Source organism: Lithobates pipiens, unplaced genomic scaffold (assembly GCF_037356315.1).
Source record: "Lithobates pipiens isolate NorthernLeopardFrog02 unplaced genomic scaffold, aLitPip1_a1.2 Scaffold_13, whole genome shotgun sequence".
NCBI classification, from domain to species: domain Eukaryota; kingdom Metazoa; phylum Chordata; class Amphibia; order Anura; family Ranidae; genus Lithobates; species Lithobates pipiens.
This window is the reverse complement of record NW_027507718.1, coordinates 186,556,461-186,578,681: the sequence shown is the minus strand read 5'-3', so window position 1 is coordinate 186,578,681 and position 22,221 is coordinate 186,556,461. Positions and strand designations below refer to the sequence as shown.

The following is a 22,221-nucleotide window of genomic DNA, read 5'->3' as shown; positions in this document are numbered from 1 at the left end:
AAATAAGAAGCCACACATTGTTGAGTAGAAAATATTTTACTCTGTGCACATTCACATGTACGTTAGTAAAGGGTTTTTTAACAAACCAACATCTTTGGTGTATAAAATTTTTATGGTCGACATTAGAAATAGCCTTTTGGTTAAACAGGCATGTTTAAAACCATAATAACATACACAACTCAGGAACTTACAAGTTCAACTTTGAAAAAGTGAAAGCAATATCAGACATCAGTATGTTAAAACTGTGTTGATCTTGCCTTCATCAGATGGGGTGATGTCACCCCTGTAAAAGCCAAATTTTGAAGATGCACACAAATTGGGAGTCAAGTGTGGATTTCCCTCCTGATCGCATGCCTAATGTTAACATATTCTAGCTCCCATCATGGGGGATCGGGAGTGCAACCCCTTCCTCTCACCTACTTGAGTTGGGAGAAAGGGGTTGCACCCAAAAATCACGTACATTGATATCCCATGATGGCAGATAGCACATGTTGACACACTGTGTGCATCTTCAAAATTCGGGCTTTAAAAATGGATTTAAAATAAATTCCACGACAAAATGGTACAATATTTGTGTGTTTTAGATTCTGCCTAAAACATCAATGATGTCCTTCATTTTTTGTTGAACATCATTGATGTTTTCCTTTTTCTTTTCGAAATCACTATTGCACACCATGATCTCCCCGATGAGGACGTGTGCACTTGCACTGGTGAAATTAGTTTCTTCTTCCACAACATCCACATCACCTAAAAAGAATAAAACACACCATTATAAATATGTAGGCATACATCTATTACCTGAAGCTGTGGTCTCAGACACGCACCTTTTATCATGAACCTCTCCTCCCTCCACATCCTCAGGTTGTGGTTTGGTGACTTCCCCATCTTTAGGAGGTTGGGGGTCCCCTGGTGTCCTCTCATGTCCCAAGTCTTTTCTTCCTTATGTGAATTAAAAAAAAATATAATTGAGGCAAGAAATAGTAATATGAAACATTGCTTGGAAGTGTCATGCAATTGTCTGTTTTGGCAGAGTTGCAAGCTGAATACATGATTTTTTTCCCTTTCTGAAAGCTGGAATACTTACCTTTTTTGTTAAAGTATCCCACATAAAGAGACACCTCGTATCCACTGGAGCACCTGCGTGGGACACCCTAAAAAGGGTGTTCTGGTGTCCCACACTAGTGCTCCTGCGTCCTGATGTGTAAACAGCTGCTGAGTGTCCTCTCCTTACACTGAATCAAGTTTGCATTTCATTCTAGTTACAAAAACATCTAAACTTTTAATACAAAGAAGCCTGAACAAATGTAGTTAACCTGCATCTGCCAAAAACATCGCATTAGCGGTCGAACGAACGATGTTTACTACGAACAATTAATGTGCCCACGAACCTGAAACTTGTCATTTTAAATGCCATTTTAAACTGTACAACAGTAAAGAAAAGCACATGGAGCAGCATGAAAGTAATAATAATAATAATAACACACAACAAAATACTTACTTTTTTGCAGCACTCTCTTGATCCTTCTGTACTGATCCTGCTCCCTCAATTTGAGGTCTGACCATTGTTTCCTAAGTTGATCCTTGGATCGTCGTACCCCAAAGTTCTTCTGCAGATTTTTCACAACTTTAGCCATGATTTTGGCCTTTCTCACATTTGGGCTTCTAGACGGTTCATATTTCCCATCATAGTCGGCCCTCTTCAACATGTCCACCTTCTCGACCATCTCAACAAAGGATATATTTAACTTGGTGGCCTGAGGAGCACATATAATAGGGAGTGCAAAAAGATCCAGGATTCAATGAGATCAGGACTAGCAGCAGATGACATTTATGTCCCCAGGCTCTGGTACTACAACAGACTGCAGTTTTTATCAGACCAGACTGAAATCAGGCCATCACTCTCAACCCGTCCTTCAACCTCAGATGAAGCTTCTGACGTACAACCTGGGCCTTCCACCCAGGAAGATGTGGAGGAGCCCAGCTTGAGCCAGGTATTGCATTGTTCAATATATTTCTTGTCAAAAAATGAATGATGTTAACTAAATGTTATTATTGATCACTAATTTCAGATTTAACAAAGTGGTTTACATATCAATAGACAGTAGTAGCCAAAAGTTATTGGGAAAAGAATGAAAAATGCTGGGGTCTTTTCTATTTGTTAACATTCAATTTGCAACAGTCATGAGCTCAAAATTGTGTGTGTTTGATGACCAAAAAACTAAAACTATGTCCCATTTTCATACACAAGAAAGTCTCAGTCGGGAGGTGGCCGTAGAAATTCTCAGGTGGGAGGTGGCCGTGGAAAGTGGCAGCCGGAAGATGGCCGTGGAAAGTGGCAGCCGGAAAGATGGCCGTGGAAAGTGGCAGCCGGAAGATGGCCGTGGAAAGTGGCAGCCGGAAGATGGCCGTGGAAAGTGGCAGCCGGAAGATGGCCGTGGAAAGTGGCAGCCGGAAGATGGCCGTGGAAAGTGGCAGCCGGAAGATGGCCGTGGAAAGTGGCAGCCGGAAGATGGCCGTGGAAAGTGGCAGCCGGAAGATGGCCGTGGTAAGTGGCAGCCGGGAGGTGGCCGTGGTAAGTGGCAGCTGGGAGGTGGCCGTGGAAAGTGGCAGTCAAGAAGTTGCTGTGTCCACTAGCCTGACAGAATCGCAGGTTCCTCCCCTCCGCCTTCCAACAAAAAGGTCCAGAAAGGGGAGGAATGTGGAGGAGTCAGCACTTGGTGTGATTCGGCAGGCTACTGTGGTCCCCACAACCACGCCTAATGTCCATATGATGTATGATGGCCAGTAAGATGCAGGAAATGGAGGTGGGGCAACGCATCATCAGTGAAGAGCTCATATTTCAGGTCCTAAATAAGGGGGTGATAGGCGAACTCCTCCTGCCACAACTCCAACACCACAGCATGGAAGGAAGACAAGAGTGTGGTGGCCTGGGTTTGGTTTGGTCTGGCAAAAGACTCAGGCTGTTGTAAGACCACAGCCTCGGGACATATAGGTCATCTGCTGCTGCTCCCAATCTCTCAGAGTCCTGGACCGGATTGTGCACCCTATTAAATTGACTCCTCAGGTTACCAATTTGGCTTGTCAAATAATTGATGTCTGCCCTGGGGTACAAAGGCTTCGCCAATTTCAACAGTTTATCCATCGTTGCCTTCCTCTTTATTTTGTTATGACCCCTAATAAATTCCTAATTTTTTTTTTTAATCCTTGGCTATGTGTTTTAGTTCAAAAAGGACAGTTTGTGAGTAGGCAGGTACATTTCAAAAATACAATGTGAAAATAACAAGGGACACCAACACCAACCAATCTCTTTGAGGTTCAAAAATACAAGATAATAATGGTGTTGTGGTAACTTGACACAAAAAAGGACAAAACATTTTGTGGAGATCTCTAGAAAAAAAAAAATCAGAAGATCTTGCTAAAACAAAATCAATAAATAAAATCAATAAAAAAAATAAAAGAAAAAAGTAGATCACTATTAAAAAAAAATAAACATTATTCAGGAGATCTGGCGAAAAATAAAAAATAAAGATTATTCAGGAGATCACGACAAATGATAAAGAAATCCGTTTGTCAGAACTCTGTGTGAATATCAGCAGCAAAACAACATCATTATTCTAGCATTATAAAGAAGAAGAGAATGCGCTGCATTAAAAGATTAAAAACTTTGCAGCGTGATGAATGTGCTCTCCCTTACGAATGGCAGTTTTACCAGACCGATCGCTTCTGTCTCATACTTTCAGAGAATGCGTGGAATTTTGTGCGCCAGAATTGTGTACACATGCTCGGCATTTCTGACAATACGTTTTTTTGTCTGAAAATTTGAGAACCAGCTCTCAAAGAGTTGTCGGAAATTCCAACAGCAAATGTCTGATGGAGCATTTCCGACAACAAGCTCACATCGAACATTTGTTGTCGGAAATTCTGATCATCTGTACGTGGCATTACAGTTTATATGGGAATGAATGGACTTTACTGAACAAAAACCCCATACACTGTTAGAAGTTCGTCCTTCAAGAAAAATTTCCATTGTGCTCCATCTAATTTTCCTGTCACTGCGTTCAAAACTGAACGTCAATTGGTACAACTAATGATTAGAAAAATTAAACTTCCTTAGAACATTATTTTTCTAAAAAATTTCCTTCGAAACTTTACCCATCTATGGTCAGCTTTAGGTTACAAATACACACACACACACATACACACACACCTCCATGAGTCACCTGAATGAGTGAAAGGACAGACACCCCTCTCCACCTGTCTGTTATACAGTTTGTCTACCTGTGTCTTAATATGTATAGGGAGCAGGAACCCTGTGCTGAGCTATTGGCAGGCTCTTATTAGACAGCACACACTGCACAATGAAACTTGAAAGCCACTAATTGTTTACTTGTAAATTATGTTATCTAGCCTTTTTAAGCTTTATAATACAACAGCGATGTGATTTACCCCTTAGATTTAGAGTGACTGCACGTCCAAGTGTACTTTAAGTGCACTTTCAAGTACACTTGCAGTGCAAAGTGGATTTGCCTTTCATAAATAACACCCACTGTGTTTAACCACTTGACCACTGGGCACTTAAACACCCTTAATAACCAGACCAATTTTCAGCTTTCGGTGCTCTCGCATTTTGAATGACAATTACTCAGTCATGCAACACTGGACCTATATGAAATTTTTGTCCTTTTTTTCACACAAATAGAGCTTTCTTTTGGTGGTATTTAATCACCGCTGGGTTTTTTATTTTTTGTGCTATAAAGGAAAAAATACCGAAAATTCTGTAAAAAAATGAATTTTTCTTTGTTTCTGTTAGAAAATTTAGCAGATTAGTAATTTTTTCTTCAGAAATTTTGGCCAAAATTTATACTACTACATATCTTTGGTAAAAATAAGTACAAATTGGTGGATATTATTTGGTCTTTGTGAAAGTTATAGAGTCCACAAGCTATGGTGCCAATATCTGAAAATTGATCACACCTGAAGTACTGACGGCCTATTTCAATTCTTGAGACCCTAACATGCCAGAAAAGTACAAATACCCCCCAAATTACCCCTTTTTGGAAAGAAGACATTCCAAGGTATTTAGTAAGAGGCATGATGAGTTTTTTGAAGTAGTCATTTTTTCCCACAATTCTTTGCAAAATCAAGATTTTTTTTGCTTTTTTTTTTTTTTCACAAAATTGTCATATTATCAGGTTATTTCTCACACACAGCATATGCATACCACAAATTACACCCCAAAACACATTCTGCTATTACTCCCGAGTATGGCGATACCACATGTGTGAGACTTTTACACAGTGTGGCCACATACAGAGGCCCAACATGCAGGGAGCGCCATCAGGTGTTCTGGAGCATCCAGGACAATTCTGACATTTCTCTCCTACATGTAAAAATCATCATTTATTTGCTAGAAAATTACATAGAACTCCAAAACATTATATATGTTTTTTTAGCAAACACCCTGGAGAATACAATGGTGGTCTTTGCAACTTTTTATCTCGCACGGTATTTGCGCAGTAATTTTTCGAATGCTTTTTTTTTGAAAAAAAAACAGTTTTGGGCTTAAAAAAAAAAAAAAAAACCAGTAAAGTTAGCCCAATTTTTCCATAATGTGAAAGATGAAGTTACGCTGAGTAAATAGATACCTAATATGTCACTCTTCAAAATTGCACACGCTCGTGGAATGGCGCCAAACGTCGCTACTTAAAAATCCCCATAGGCGACAATTAAATTTTTTTTTTACTGGTTATATGTTTTGAGTTACAGAGGAGGTCTAGGGCTAGAATTATTGCTCTCGCTCTAACGTTCGCAGCGATACCTCACATGTGTGGTTTGAACACCGTTTTCATATGTGGGCGGGACTTACGTATGCGTTCGCTTCTGCATGCGAGCACATGGGGACAGGGGCGCTTTAAAAAAAAACATTTTTTTTTATTGTTCATTTTACTTTATTTATTTTAGTTTGACATTTTTTTCCCCAAAAATAATTTTTTTGATCACTTTTATTCCTATTACAAGGAATGTAAACATCCCTTGTAATAGGAATATGGCATGACAGGTCCTCTTTACAGTGAGATGTGGGGTCAATAAGACCCCGCATCTCACCTCTAAGCTGGGAAGCCTGAAAAAAAAAAAAAAAAAAAAAAAAAAAAAGATTGTCTTTGATCGTATTAGCGATTCGATAGAAGCACCGTAGGGCGGCGGGAGGGGGGGGGGGTGTCTATGGCTGGGTATTGCAGGGTATCACCGACTATGGCTGGGTATCTCAGAGTATGGCGTTGCAGAGTATTGCATTGCAGGGTATTGGCGGGTGTTGCAGAGCATTGCAGAGTGTTGCAGAGTATTAGCGGGTGTTGCAGAGCATTGCAGAGTGTTGCAGGGTATTGGCGGGTGTTGCAGGGTATTGCAGAGTGTTGCAGGGTATTGCAGAGTGTTGCAGGGTATTGCAAAGCGTTGCAGAGTGTTGCAGAGTATTGCAGAGTGTTGCAGGGCGTTGCAGAGTGTTGCAGGGCGTTGCGGAGTGTTGCAGGGCGTTGCGGAGTGTTGCAGGGCGTTGCGGAGTGCTGCAGGGCGTTGCGGAGTGCTGCAGGGCGTTGCGGAGTGTTGCAGGGTATTGCAGAGCGTTGCAGGGTATTGCAAGGTATTGCAGAGTGTTGCAGGGTATTGCAGAGTGTTGCAGGGTATTGCAGAGTGTTGCAAGGTGTTGCGGAGTGTTGCAGGGTATTGCGGAGTGTTGCAAGGTGTTGCGGAGTGTTGCAGGGTATTGCGGAGTGTTGCAAGGTGTTGCGGAGTGTTGCAGGGTATTGCAGAGTGTTGCAGGGTATTGCGGAGTGTTGCAAGGTGTTGCGGAGTGTTGCAAGGTGTTGCGGAGCGTTGCAGGGTATTGCGGAGCGTTGCAGGGCATTGCGGAGCATTGCAGGGCATTGCGGAGTGTTGCAGGGCAATGCAGAGTGTTGCAGGGCAATGCAGAGTGTTGCAGGGCAATGCAGGGTAATGCAGAGTGTTGCAGGGTAATGCAGAGTGCTGCAGGGTAATGCAGAGTGCTGCAGGGTAATGCAGAGTGCTGCAGGGTAATGCAGAGTGCTGCAGGGTAATGCAGAGTGCTGCAGGGTAATGCAGAGTGTTGCAGGGTAATGCAGAGTAATGGGGGTATTGCAGAGTAATGGGGGTATTGCAGAGTAATGGGGGTATTGCAGAGTAATGGCAGGCTATTGCAGAGTGTTGGCAGGGAATTGAGGGGTTAAATTTCGGTGCGCAGCGATGTGGGCACTGCAGATGCAGCCCACATCGCTGCTGACACCGATCTCTTCCCCCTCCGCTGTACCGATCGGTACAGAGAGGGGGAGGGAGGAACCGGCGTCATAACATGACGCCGGTTTGTTTACAAGTGATCACTCCGTCATTTGACGGAGCGATCACGTGGTAAACGGCCGCGCTGAGCGGCCGTTTACCGTGATTCGTGATGCGCCGGGTCCTGTGGACCCGGCGGTCACGGATGCTCTCGAGTGCGCGCCCCAGGGGGCGCGCGAGAGCAGAATTCTGGGAGGCCGTTAATTAACGGCCTCTCAGAGTTAAACAACCGCCCTGAAGCCGTTAATCGGCAATGGGCGGTTGTTAAGTGGTTAAAAGAGAAGTGCCATGGCTTTGCTACTCCCTGTGAGTCTTATAATATCACAATGCACATAGGAAAAAAATAGGATTTTTTCGTCTTACCTGTAAAATCCTTTTCTTGGAGTACATCACGGGACACAGCAACCATGAAAATGACTATATGGGTTACACGCCACCTACTGGTGGATGGACACTGGCAGACAAACAGGAAGTCCTCCCCTATATAATCCCTCCTACACAGGAAGGACTTCAGTTTTGAAGCAAAGCAATGAACATCCCAAAAAAGATGAGAGGAACCTCTGTGTCCCGTAATATACTCCAAGATAATAGTTTTACAGGTAAGTATGGTGAAAATATCCTATTTTGTTTATCATACATCACAGGACACAGAGCAACCATAATAATGACTATATGGGATGTCCTAAAGCAATGCACTGGAGGAGAGGGAGACAATCACAGAAACTGCCACCTGAGGACTATTTCTGCCGCCCAAAACATACTGTGGCCAAAGCAGTATCCTCCGTGGCTTTGATATCCATCTGGAAAAATTCTGTGAATGTATGAACAAAAGACCATGTAATGGCCTTAAAATTCTGAGCCACTGACTCCTGATGGCAGATGGCCAAGATGCCCCCACACAGCTGGTAGCAAGCTCTTTTACCAAAAAAGGGGTGGGGGACCTTGACCTTTCAAGCCATAGGCTTGAAAGATTTGCTGGCAAATCTAATGAAAATAGTTAACTTGGATGCCTCCTGCCCATCCTGGGCTTTACTGGTAGCACAAACCAGGATTCCCGACCTGTACGGACAAATCAAGTAATTCTCCTGCCAACTGGGGATCAGAAAAGAAGGCAAGGCATTGTCTTGATTCAAGTGAAAACTAGACACCATTCTAGGCCTCTGCAACGACAGTAAAGATCAAATTCAAGTCCCAAGGACACAAGAATGGCCTGACAGGCGGGACTGTCTACATTACACGCTGTATGAATTATAACTCAAGGAGTGAGAAACAACTGCCTATGGAAAAAAAATGTATAGGGACAAACTCCGACCCTAATGCCCCGTACACACGTAGCGGACTATCCGGCATGCGGCCTGGTACGGCTCAGGAGGGGGGGGGGGGGCGCTCGCTTGTCCCCCCCTTTCCTGGCCGGCCGAGTAGCGTGCTCGGACAAGGGTCTGATGTGGACCCGTACTTTCGGGTCAAAAAAGTCCGCCGGAGGCGGAGTTTTTCCGGACTTTTCCACCCGATTGTTTGATCGTGTGTATGCGGCATTAATGGTACTTAAGGTGGGGGGGCCACAGGGCCCCCCCTCCTGAAAGCACCCACACCCCCAGGTTGAGAGCACACGGCCTGGTACGGCCTGGGGGGCGTTCGCTCGTTCCCACCCCCTTTCCTGATCGGCCGGACTGCGTGCTCAGCTAAGGGTCTGGTATGGACTTTGGGGGGACCCCATGCCATTTTTTCGGCGTAAAGGGGGTTCCCTTTAAAAAAAAAAAAAAAAAATCGACAGGGCTAGCAAGGTGTCAATCTCGCCGATGGAGGCAGCGACATTGACTTCCTTCGCTAGTCCCGTCTACCTCGAGTCACGTTCAAAATGAACGGACTTTACTCCATGTGTGGGCAAGTCCGTCCATTTGGCAAGTCCGGCGGACCTCTGGCAAAAGTCTGGTGGATTGTCCGCCACACCTAGCACACCGGAAAAGTCCGGGCGTGTGGGCAAGTCCACTCGTACGGAAAGTCCGGCGGACCTCCGCTGCAAAGTCCGGCTGATTGTGCACCAGATAGTCTGATCGTGTGTACGCGGCATATCAGATACATAATAAAGTGACTGTATTAGACAAACTAATATGCAGTTCCACAAGGATGCAGGCCTAGACGAGGTTGGTCTACCGCTATACAACACCCTGTAAGTATGCAGATGCTCAGGTATGCAAACATGCAGGTATACAAGTATTCTTGCCATTCATGCATCCATGTATGCAGCTCAAGGCAATAAGCATATATGCATATATCCCTAGGCCCATAAATACATAGGTATGTAGTCCTAGGCAAATAAGCACATATGTATATAGTCCTAGCCAAAAAAACAGATATGTACAGTGCCTTGTGAAAGTATTCGGCCCCCTTGAACTTTTCAACCTTTTGCTATATTTCAGGCTTCAAACATAAAGATATAACATTTTTATTTTTTGTGAAGAATCACCAACAAGTGGGACACAATTGTGAAGTGGAACGAAATCTATTGGATTTTTGAAACTTTTTTAACTAATAAAAAAATGAAAAGTGGGGCGTGCAAAATTATTCGGCCCCCTTGCGTTAATACTTTGTAGAGCCACCTTTTGCTGCGATTACAGCTGCAAGTCGCTTGGGGTATGTCTCTATCAGTTTTGCACATCGAGAGACTGAAAATTTTGCCCATTCTTCATTGCAAAACAGCTCGAGCTCAGTGAGGTTGGATGGAGAGCGTTTGTGAACAGCAGTTTTTAGCTCTTTCCACAGATTCTCGATTGGATTCAGGTCTGGACTTTGACTTGGCCATTCTAACACCTGGATACGTTTATTTGTGAACCATTCCCTTGTAGATTTTGCTGTATGTTTGGGATCATTGTCTCGTTGGAAGATAAATCTCCGTCCCAGTTTCAGGTCTTTTGCAGACTCCGACAGGTTTTCATCCAGAATGGTCCTGTATTTGGCTGCATCCATCTTCCCCTCAATTTGAACCATCTTCCCTGTCCCTGCTGAAGAAAAGCAGGCCCAAACCATGATGCTGCCACCACCATGTTTGACAGTGGGGATGGTGTGTTGAGGGTAATGAGCTGTGTTGCTTTTACGCCAAACATATCGTTTTGCATTGTGGGCAAAAAGTTCGATTTTGGTTTCATCTGACCAGAGCACCTTCTTCCACATGTTTGGTGTGTCTCCCAGGTGGCTTGTGGCAAACTTTAGACGAGACTTTTTATGGATATCTTTGAGAAATGGCTTTCTTCTTGCCACTCTTCCATAAAGGCCAGATTTGTGCAGTGTACGACTGATTGTTGTCCTATGGACAGACTCTCCCACCTCAGCTGTAGTTCTCTGCAGTTCATCCAGAGTGATCATGGGCCTCTTGGCTGCATCTCTGATCAGTCTTCTCCTTGTCTGAGCTGAAAGTTTAGAGGGACGGCCAGGTCTTGGTAGATTTGCAGTGATCTGATACTCCTTCCATTTCAAAATGATCGCTTACACAGTGCTCCTTGGGATGTTTAAAGCTTGGGAAATCTTTTTGTATCCAAATCCGGCTTTAAACTTCTCCACAACAGTATTATGGACCTGCCTGGTGTGTTCCTTGGTCTTCATGATGCTCTCTGCGCTTTCAACAGAACCCTGAGACTATCACAGAGCAGGTGCATTTATACAGAGACTTGATTACACACAAGTGGATTCTATTTATCACCATCAGTCATTTAGGACAACATTGGTTCATTCAGAGATCCTCGCTGAACTTCTGGAGTGAGTTTGCTGCACTGAAACTAAGGGGCCGAATAATTTTGCACGCACCACTTTTCAGTTTTTTATTTGCTAAAAAAGTTTAAATTATCCAATAGATTTCGTTCCACTTCACAATTGTGTCCCACTTGTTGGTGATTCTTCACAAAAAATTTAAATTTTATATCTTTATGTTTGAAGCCTGAAATGTGGCAAAAGGTTGAAAAGTTCAAGGGGGCCGAATACTTTCGCAAGGCACTGTATGTAGTCTTAGGCAAATAAGCACATACATATACAGTTTAATGTAAATAAGCCCATATATATGCAGTCAGTTTAATGCAACTAAGCACATATGTATGCAGTTCATATGATAACATGGCAGCCTGCGTTTAAGCAATATGCATTTATGGAGGCATGCATTTATGGAAGCATGTAGGTATGCGCTTTTGCAAATATGTGTTTAGGCAAAACACAAAAGCGCGTGTCGATGCAAACATGCACTTACGCAATACGTGCCCATGGAGGCATGCATTTACGGAATAAGCAAGTATGCGTTTATGAAACGTGTTTATGCAACATATATTATGCAACACGTATCTATGCAAACATGTGTCTATGCAAACATGTGTCTATGCACCATGTGTTTATGCAAACATGCATCCATGTATATCTATGCAACATGCATACACACTTATGCCCACAGGACTATACAAACACATGCTTATAAAAACCCGTGTCCACGCAAGCGTGCCACCGTGGCCAGCCTTGGGGGGCGTGGGTGGACGGCGGTCCCCCAGCTTGTCAGGCATGGGGGGCGCGAGGGCCACGGGGTGGGCGGGCCGGGGCCCTCTGCAAGCATGTGCCTAAGCAAGCCTGTTTATTCAAGCAAGCAAGCATGCGTGTGTCTATGCAAACATGTGCCTATGCAAGTAAGCAAGCGTTATGAAACATGTATACTATGCTGCACCTGCTCAACTGCACCTGATCCATACTAGTTTTAGTCAGGATTAGCCAAGTACATAGCCATCCAATGCAGCCTCTATGCTACTTCAACAGCCTAAAGGCCTCTTTCACACCTGTGCAACCCTTTCTGCGACTTGGGACTGCAAGGTCGCCTGACAAGTCGTACCCCACGATTTCCAATGAGTACCTTTCACATCTGTGCATCTTCAAATCGCAGCGACTTCAAAACAGCCCCTGCACTACCCTGTTCCGACCTTGACCTCAAGATTACACAGGCACTGCTTCACACTGCTGCAAAATTGCATCAAAGTTGCAACAAAACTGCCCGATTTTCAAGTCACACAAGTGTGAAAAGGAGCCACAATGAAGTTCCTGCAGACCCAATACATGCTATTCTGGAGACTCAACTCCTTCAAGTGCAGCGATGCCCATGTTCTTCCAAACATGTGCTTATGTCACATAAATTTATGCAACATCTATGCAAAACATGTTTATTCAAACAAGTGTTTGGGTAACAAGCTTGCAAGCATGCATGCTATGAGGCACCTTCCCAACTGCACTTGGCCCCATACAAATTTTTATTAGTTTAGCACATATGCATGCCATGCAGCCTTTTTCTGCTTCAGGTCAGCCTAAAAGTAAGCTCCTGCAGACCAAATGCACATTATTCTGAAGTTTGCAAGTATGCACCTTTTCAACTGCACTAGGCCCCATAGTATTTTTGTGCCAAGTGCACAGGATTCTGCAGACCCAACACTTTAAAGTGCACTGCTAGGGGTGTATTGACTTACAGTTGTACAGGCCCCTCAGTTTAAGCAGTAAGTATGCAGTATATAATCATGACTTGTCTGGCCACACAGTTCTCCCATAGTAAGTACTCACACTTCACTAGTATCCATGGGCTGCCGTCTCAAAAGGGCCCAGCTAAATCTGCCAAGCACATGACCAACATGGTCTCCCCTCCACTTCCTGCCTATATAGAAATAGGCCCATGCGCCCTCGCGTGGCTGGGTGAGAAACAGCAGCCCATACTCCTAAGCCCTTGTACACACGATCGGAGATTGCGACGGAATGTGCCCGATCGGAGAGTTTTGACGGATATTCCGACTGTGTGTGGTCTGCATCGGACGGTTTCCGTCGGACCAAATTTTCCAACTTGCTGGAAATATTTTCCGACAAAATGCTCCGATCGGACATACTCCGATCATGTGTAGAGAATTCCGATCGGACAAAGTGCCACGCACGCTCAGATCAAATTCCTACATCAAAGCTATTGGCTACTAGCCTGAACGTAGTCCCATCATAACGAAATTACGTCATCACGTTCTGAAAGATCGGATTTTCCGACAACTTTGTCCGACCGTGTGTATGCAACAGTTTCGGACAAGATCCGGCGGACAAAATCCGAGAGGACAAAATCCCACGGATTTGGTTGTCGGAATCTCCGACCGTGTGTACAAGGGCAAAGAACTACACAGAGCATGTTTTAAACTGCACACTGCCCATAGGGGCTACTGAGAGAACACCAGACAGTCAGTTTTTTTATTTTAAAGAAAAACTGCAAACAAATGCAGACTTACAATTGCTGCTGCAGGACACTGATCATAACAGGAGTCCAATCTTCTCCCATCACGGCGAGCTTTGTCATTAACGTCCTTCAGGGACTGCGTCCCCCTTAATGTGGGGTCCACTCCCTTAGACCTGTATAGCACCCTGCAGGAAAGCACCTTGGTCAGAACAAACATTGCACAGGGTTTCTTTATGCAGGGTCCAGTGCTGCAAGGCTGCATTACAAGCAAACCTCAAGGAATCTTCTCTCCTTTCCAATGAGGCTCGGGTACCATCCATTTTGGCTGACAGCTTTCTCAAATGGATCTGAATGAAGTCCATGATTCTAAATAGAACTGTCCAGACCTCCAAGTATGCTCTAAGAGCACATGTATCACATCAGTGACCATTCCACCTTATAGACATTGGCGAAACAAACTGAGGTCCTTCCTGTGTAGGAGGGGTTAAATATGGGAGGACTTCCTGTTTGACTGTCTGCCAGTGTCCATCCACCAGTAGGTGACATGTATTTGGTCCATCGGACTAGCACACAGACAAACTGTTTTCCCGACTTTTAGTCTGCCGGATAGAATTGAAACATGTTTTATTTCTAGGTCCATCTGACTTTTGTGGAAAAAAAGTCCGCTGGAGCCCACACAGGATCCAATTGTCCGACGGATTCCGGTACGCCGGACCAAGTCTGATGGAAAGTCTGATCGTGTGTACGCGCCATTACACTTGGATTTTTTTTTACCAATAAGTTTACACATATTTGATCAACAGAAGAAAGCACTCACCTTATTTAGACTCAGTGATATTTAGTTTTGCTAGTTTGAGCCGAAAGAGATTTTAATTTTCCTTTCAATCATTGCTTTTTATTGAACTTCAGAACTGTATTTGAGTCCACTGTGATCAGTAGTTAACACCTGTTAGACTCTGTTTCCACAGTTTTTCCTGTAAAATGGAGAAAGTCACACAGTAACTATTACAGCAGTAATGTTAAAAAGTCTCTCACCCCCCTCACTAAAGTTTCACCGATAGATAAAAGGTCTCATTTAAACCTTTCGCGGCCAGAACCATATTAGCATTTTTTGCACATATGTTTAAAAAATAATTTTAGCCCTGAAGATTGCATAACACCCACAAAATTATATATTTTCTGAAAGCAGACACCCTAGAGAATGAAATAGTAGTAGTTCCAATTTTTTATGTCAGTCGATGTTATCGTAAAGGTCTAGGAAATGCAAAATTTCAGAAAAGACACACCATTGTGACTTTGATCGTTTCAAATTGCATGACAAGCACCCTATTGTCAATGTGACGGAAGCGCTCAAATTGGCACAACTCCAAGTCGCACCGATTTCTAAAAGTAGTTTAGGTATGACTTGCATAGACATCTGTAGATGAAATTACCCGACGTAGCACTACTTTGAAATCGCAATACTTCAAGTGACTGGGGGCTAAAGTGAATTTTAGAGCAAACATACGGAACAAAACTACCCACATTTTTAGTAAAATATAAAAGACAAGGTTGCACCGAGCAAATAGATACCCAAGATATCAAATCTTAAATTTGTGTGCTCCCGTGAAATGGCGACTAACTTCAGTACCGCAAACTTTCTATAGGTGACACTGCAAAAGCCACCTATAGGGCATCAGTTTAGTGTTACAGTGGAGGTCTTGTGCTAGAATTATTGCTCTCACTCTGGTGTGTGCAGCGCTTTGTATCATGTGTATTGCAAGCAATGTTTTTACAAGTAGGCGCCTTTGTACGTGTGTGTGTGTGTGTGTGTGTGTGTGTGTGTGTGTGTGTGTGTGTGTGTGTGTGTGTGTGTGTGTGTGTGTGTGTGTGTGTGTGTGTGTGCTTTATGTACTTAGGTGTAACTTTATTTAATTTTTGTGCTTACCTTTTTTGCTTCATCACATAGGGGACAAGAAGTCCCCTATGCAATGATTTTTTGATGACGAGTTCTCTTTAATGCAACCATGCATATCTCCACTGAACGTGTGCAATACATCCCTTCCCAGCAATGCTAGCCAGGAACACAGAGGATGACCAGGAAATGACGTCATACATGTCATTTTCCTGGTCAAAGAAAGAAGGGGAGGAGAGCGAAAACGCGTGATTTGCCATTTTTCTAATTTGTTACAAACTTGGAGGCTTATTAAAGAACTCATATTTCTGAAAATGCAGAACTTGCATTTATGTTAGTAGTCTGTTTAAAACGTGTACTTTTAAGAGCATTGATTACATTTTCCAGTTGATAGTGGGGTCAAATGCACATTCATTTTCTACCCAAATGATGAGAAAATTCCAATTTTTTTTCAAATGGACAAAATTTCTAATGCCGCGTACACACGGGCGGACTGTATGGCGTACTTAGTCCGTCGAAACACATTTCAGTCCGCTCGTGTGTGGGCTTCAGCGGACTTTTTCAGCGTGCAGTCTGGCGTACTAAGTATTTCGGATTTTTCGAAATTCTGTCCGTCGTACTTTGGTTTCAGCGGACAATCTGCTCGTCAGTAGGCTAGTTCGACGGACTAAGAATGGCGCATGCCCAGAAAGGATTTACACGGCGGAAGGGTGCTTTGCTGTGTATTGGACTTCCTATTACTAGTCCCGTCGTACGTGCTGTACACGTCATCGCGCAAGCTTTCGACGGGCTGTTTGGGTATCCGTGTGTGGTCAAGTCCGTTCAGTCGAAAGTACGACGGACTGTCCGTCGGATTGTATGACGAACTAAGTACGCCATACAGTCCGCCGGTGTGTACGCGGCATAACAGTGAATTCGATTTTCCTTCGGAAATGTCCATTCACTTCAAAACTAAAAGTCAAAAAGTCAAAAGCACACGTTTTCTGAGGTACATTTTCCAAGTCAGCAAACATACTGAGAATTTTCATATAAACATTTGTTAAAAAAAATATACTAGTGTGTGGACAGCTTTACTGTTCAAAGACAAAAGCACAATCTCATAAATCTCTACTAAATATAACAGAAACCACTGAATCCATTCAACAAGTAGTTAGCATATGAATAATGAATATATATGAAAAAAAAAGTGCTTTTATGAAAAACAATGGATATTTAAAAGGATAAGATCACCTTTCAGAGCATGTTACATATTACACCCATAATTCTGGTATAACATGCTCCAGATCTGTGGCGCTATTTTAGGTATTTAGAAGCTTCGATTTACATTGAGAGTGGCACAGGAGGAGCGGTGTACAAGAAGGGGCTGGCAGTGATGTTTTCTCAACTTTCTGTATGCTGGCAGTGCTGTCCTAGGAGACTGGGGGAGCTTTATAATGAAAGGGTGCTGCGTGATGTGCAGGGAGAGGGGACTGCATACTGTGCAGGGAAAGGGGTCTGTGTAATGCGCATGGGTCTGTGTACTGTGTAAGGGGCTGTGGAATTATTTTTTTACTGAAACTTCCCTCTAAAGCCTTGTACACACGATGCCATTGTTGTCAGGGGATTGTCTGTTGACAGACTGTTGTCCTAAAATCTGACTGTTAATATGCTCCTTTTGACAACGGTTGTCCAACTTCTGGCCAACAAGTTTTGGATGGCAGGTTAGTACATTTTTTAAGCCGCTGTATGTTCATTTATTGTCTAGATCCTACAGTAAGGAGAAAGGTACTATATGCTGGTGTTGCTACGTGCATCTGTAATGATTCCATCAACCAGGTGTGTCAGAGGGGCTGAGGGTGTTCTTGGAGTTGAGGCACAGAACAGGGAACCCAAAATTACCAAGCAACTCCTTCGGGAGTAGTGCTACACACACATTACCGCAGTTTTGAGGGACAGGGGACCTTAAAACTGCTGTGCTCAGGCAGCGTTAAGAGCCCCGTCTCATTTAAGCAGACCTCATGGCGACCGAACAGCTTAATTACAGCATGACTTTATTTTAGAGGTGACAGGACACCTTAATACTACTGTGGCCAGGCAGCACTTAGAGCCCTGCCACACTCACCTCTTGCGTAACTTAAGCCTTCTGGAGCTCCATCCATCAGCCAATTAGGAGTGATGTTGCTTCCGCGCACGTCAACCCTCCCATGCACCGCACGAGGAACTCAAGCTGGAAAGGCTTTCTGCGTAGTTGATGGGTGCGATTGGGGCCTCATGTCTAAGTTATGTCTAAGGCCGCGTACACGCGCGCGGACTGTTCGCCCAACTTTGTCCGTCAAACAGTTTCGGCAAACAGTCCGCTCAAACTTAGCATGGACAGACATGGCCACACACGACGGACGAACAGTTTGCTGAAACCGTGCGCGATGACGTGAACGGCACGTACGATGGGGCGAAAAATACGACGTCCTATACACTGCATTATAGCTTTCGGCGTGAAAATCCTTTCTGAGCATGCGCACAACTTTGTTTGACGAACAAGCCTACACACGAGCGGACTGTTCGCTGAAACAAGGTTTCAGCGGACAGTTTTACGGAATTTCCGAAAAACCTTGTCCGTCAAACTGTCTGCTGAAACTGTCCGCTGAAAGCCCACACACGAGCGGACTGTCCGCCCAAACACTGTTCAGCGGACAAAGTTGGGCGAACAGTCCGCCCGTGTGTACGCGGCCTAAGGCCTCACAAAGCCTTGAGCCGCCACTGTTGTCAAAGATTCATACTCTGAATCTGACTGAGATCTTCCTGCTGCTTTCATCAGTCTTACTCAGATTTTAAGATGCCTCCTCACTAGTGTACATTTTTGCCCATGGTTCTGCCGATACCTGATTATACTGGAACTGGCTGGTGACCGGGGCACCAGTTATAGCTAACAATGGTACTAGATGACACTGTATTAGAGTGGCTGGCTATCAGGTCACTGATGCTGGCTTACGCTGCAATTAGTAACGATGATGTGCTGTGGCAGCGATAAGGACAATGTTGTTGGCTCTGGTGACATTAGCACTGGTGTGGATAGCGATCAGAACAGTGTTATTAGCTTACACTGGCTCTGGTAACACTGTACTGTGGCAAGCAGGACACTATACCAATATTAGATAGAACTTGCAAAAATCCCAGATGTGTATACAATGTATATTAAAGTGATTTTTTTTTTCTATAAAAATAACAAATCGAGACTTTACAAACATATTGCAGTGGATTTGGGTAAGTATTAGGGGGGCTGCTGCACACAGAAGGCTTTTTATCTTAATGCATAGAATGCATTAGGATAAAAAATAATTCTGCCTTTACAATCACTTTAACTCCATACTATACTCATATTAAGCACAAGCAGCTAGTAGCTGCAGGGCACTGTATAAGGTGGACTATTGCAAAGGAGGGAGGAATCAGCTGTGAATGCTCCAGTGGATAAGCTCAGTTGACAGCATCACACAAGCAGAAATGCTCCCTACCCAGGTGATGTCACTGTCAGCTTCAATCCAGCATCTTTCAACACCAATCTTTAAGCAAGGGATTAGCTCCTTGATATCAATATCAATATCAGCATTTACAAGATGTAGCCTAGATTGGCACAGGTGATATATGGGTTTCGATCCTAATACAATACAATTGTAGAATGATTTACCTAGCCGCTTTTAGCTGTATACTGTAGGTGTTATACGTGGGCTTTGATTGTATTGAGCATACTACTGAATATATATATATATTATATATATATATATATATTGTGAGGGGGTTCGCTCGGTAGCGGGTGTGTGTGACCCCCTGGATGGGTTCACAACACAAAGTCAGGCACAGCAGACAGCGGTGTAGGTGCAAAAAACAAAAGGTCCGGTTTATTTAGGCTACATGCAGTGATACATATAACAGCCAAACAAAATAAAACAAGAAAATAAATCCTGGTCAGCTTGACCTCTAACTACACACATAGACTCCCTGTCTAACAACTGGGTGCAGCCTTGTGCTGCCCCAGTCCCTGTCTCTATTGTAGGGGTTTGCCACACAGGCGTTAACTCACCGCACAGAACAGATCTCAGACTCCCCAGTCTATACACACAAAACTGGTTCCAGGATGGAGCATCTCCCTATGCATGCTGGGGTTTTTTGTAGAGGTCTTAATGAGCCCACTTACTTCAGCTGGGCTCATTAACTCTTCCCCTCTAATTGTAAAAGTCTGCATAAAGCCTGAATCTAGGACACACATATTTCCCATCCTGAATACAACCAGGTGACTTTACCTGCGTGCTGCCACATACCCCCCCCCCTCTTGTTTCAACCTCGGGGTTGTAACACAAGCAGCCAGACACGCATGTATCCGAGACAAAGCATCCACATTCCCCATTTTAACACCAGGGCGATGCTTAACTGTAAAGTTAAATTCCTGTAGGGCCAGGAACCACCTATTTACCCTTCTATTGGTCTCCTTGTTTTGAGCCATCCACTTTAAAGGAGCGTGATCAGTCACCAGGTCAAAGTGCCTACCTAGCAGATAGTACCGAAGGGAATCTAGAGCCCACTTCACTGCTAAACATTCCTTCTCAATCGTGGAGTAATTTACCTCATGGGACTTCAACTTCCTGCTGAGGTAAATGACTGGGTGCTCTTCCCCGTTCCAGACCTGGGATAACACTGCTCCTAACCCAACGTCTGATGCATCAGTTTGTACAACAAAGTCCTTAGAGAAGTCTGGTGAGTACAACACTGGCTGGCTACATAAGGCTGTTTTTAAGGACTGAAATGCTTCCTCAGCCTCTGGGGACCATTTAACCATAACCGACTCTTTCCCTTTTGTCAGGTTGGTGAGGGGCACAGCCTGAGAAGCAAAATGGGGAATGAATCGTCGATAATAGCCAGCGATTCCCAGAAAGGCCCGTACCTGTTTCTTGCTGTTGGGACGTGGCCAACTCTGTATGGCCTCGACTTTATTGACTTGGGGTTTTATCACCCCCCTCCCAATAGTGTACCCAAGATATTTGGCCTCCTCCTGTCCAATGGTACACTTCTTTGGATTGGCCGTAAACCCAGCTTCCCGGATAGAGTCTAGGACTGCTTGTACTTTTGGCAAATGTGAGACCCAGTCTGTGCTATGGATAATCACATCATCCAGGTAAGCTGCAGCATATTTATGATGGGGCCTCAGAATCTTATCCATTTTCCGCTGGAATGTTGCCGGTGCATTCTGTAACCCAAACGGCATTCTCTTATATTGGAATGCCCCATCTGGGGTTACAAACGCAGTTTCTCCTTGGCCGACTCGGCCAAGGGAATTTGCCAATACCCTTTGGTGAGATCAAGAGTTGTCATATATCGGGCTGTTCCCAGCCGGTCAACCAACTCATCTATACGTGGCATGGGGTAGGTGTCAAATTTTGTAACTTTATTTAATTGTCTAAAATCGTTAAAAAACCGCCAGCTCCCATCAGGTTTGGGCACTAGTACAATAGGACTGGACCAGTCACTCTGGGACTCCTCTATCACACCCAATTCCAGCATCCTTTGAACCTCCCCACGTATTGCCTCCCGTCGGGCCTCTGGTATTCTATAAGGTTTTAGTTTTACCCTTTCTCCTGGCGGGGTGATAATGTCATGCTCTACGCCAGATGTTTGTCCCGGAAGCTCAGAGAAAATCTCTTTGTTACGAAGTACAAACTCTTTAACCTCCTGTTGTTGGGGTTTCGATAAGGTGTCTGCTATTCCAACCTCAGGAACTAAGCAATCAGGCTGTACTTGTGACAAAGTCTCTGCGACTAGGGATTCCCTATCCCTCCAGGCTTTCAGCAGATTGACGTGATAGATCTGCTCCGGCTTTCGCCTTCCTGGCTGTCTAACCCTGTAGTTCACCTCACTAATTTTTTCAATTACTTCATATGGACCTTGCCATTTGGCTAGAAATTTGCTTTCAACCGTAGGGACTAGCACCAAGACCCTATCCCCCGGGGAAAAAGTACGTGTCTTGGCCCCACGGTTGTACACTCTCTGCTGTGCTAACTGCGCTTGGGTTAAATGTTCCTTTACAATTGGCATTACCTGTGCAATTCTATCTTGCATCAGGGCGACATGCTCAATCACACTCCTGTGAGGAGAACTCTCATTTTCCCAAGTTTCCTTGGCGATATCCAGCAGCCCTCTTGGGTGTCTCCCATAGAGCAACTCGAAGGATGAGAAACCCGTAGAGGATTGGGGTACCTCCCTAATGGCAAACATCAGATAGGGTATTAGACAATCCCAATTCTTTCCATCTCTATCCACCACCTTCTTTAACATTTGTTTTAGGGTTTTGTTGAATCTTTCAACCAACCCATCTGTTTGGGGGTGATACACAGATGTACGCAATTGCTTCACTTTGTACAACTTGCATAATTCTTTCATAACCCGGGACATAAAGGGTGTACCTTGGTCCGTAAGCAGTTCCTTACAAATACCCACGCGGCTAAAAACAAGGGATAGCTCTTTGGCTATGGTTTTGGCCGAGGTATTTCGGAGAGGAATTGCTTCCGGATAATGGGTGGCATAGTCCAATATAACCAAAATGTACTGATGCCCCCTAGCAGACTTCATTATCGGACCTACCAAATCCATTGCGATCCTCTCAAAGGGGACCTCAATGATAGGAAGAGGTACCAGTGGGTTACGGAAATGTGGCATAGGTGCCGACTTCTGACACACAGGGCAGGAGGAACAATAATTTTCTATTTCCTTCATGACCCCAGGCCAATAGAAT

At 44.2% G+C, this 22,221-nt stretch overlaps 1 protein-coding gene across 1 annotated transcript in view; it reads right to left on the bottom strand.

Moving 5' to 3' along the window:
* The window catches only part of JSRP1 (junctional sarcoplasmic reticulum protein 1), a 161,377-nt gene that overhangs the window by 26,158 nt on the left and 112,998 nt on the right, over window positions 1-22,221 (bottom strand). Inside the window, exon 4 of the mRNA XM_077475970.1 lies at window positions 14,388-14,544. The gene's annotated coding sequence lies outside the window, so the exon portion shown is untranslated. The remainder of the gene's footprint in view (window positions 1-14,387; window positions 14,545-22,221) is intronic.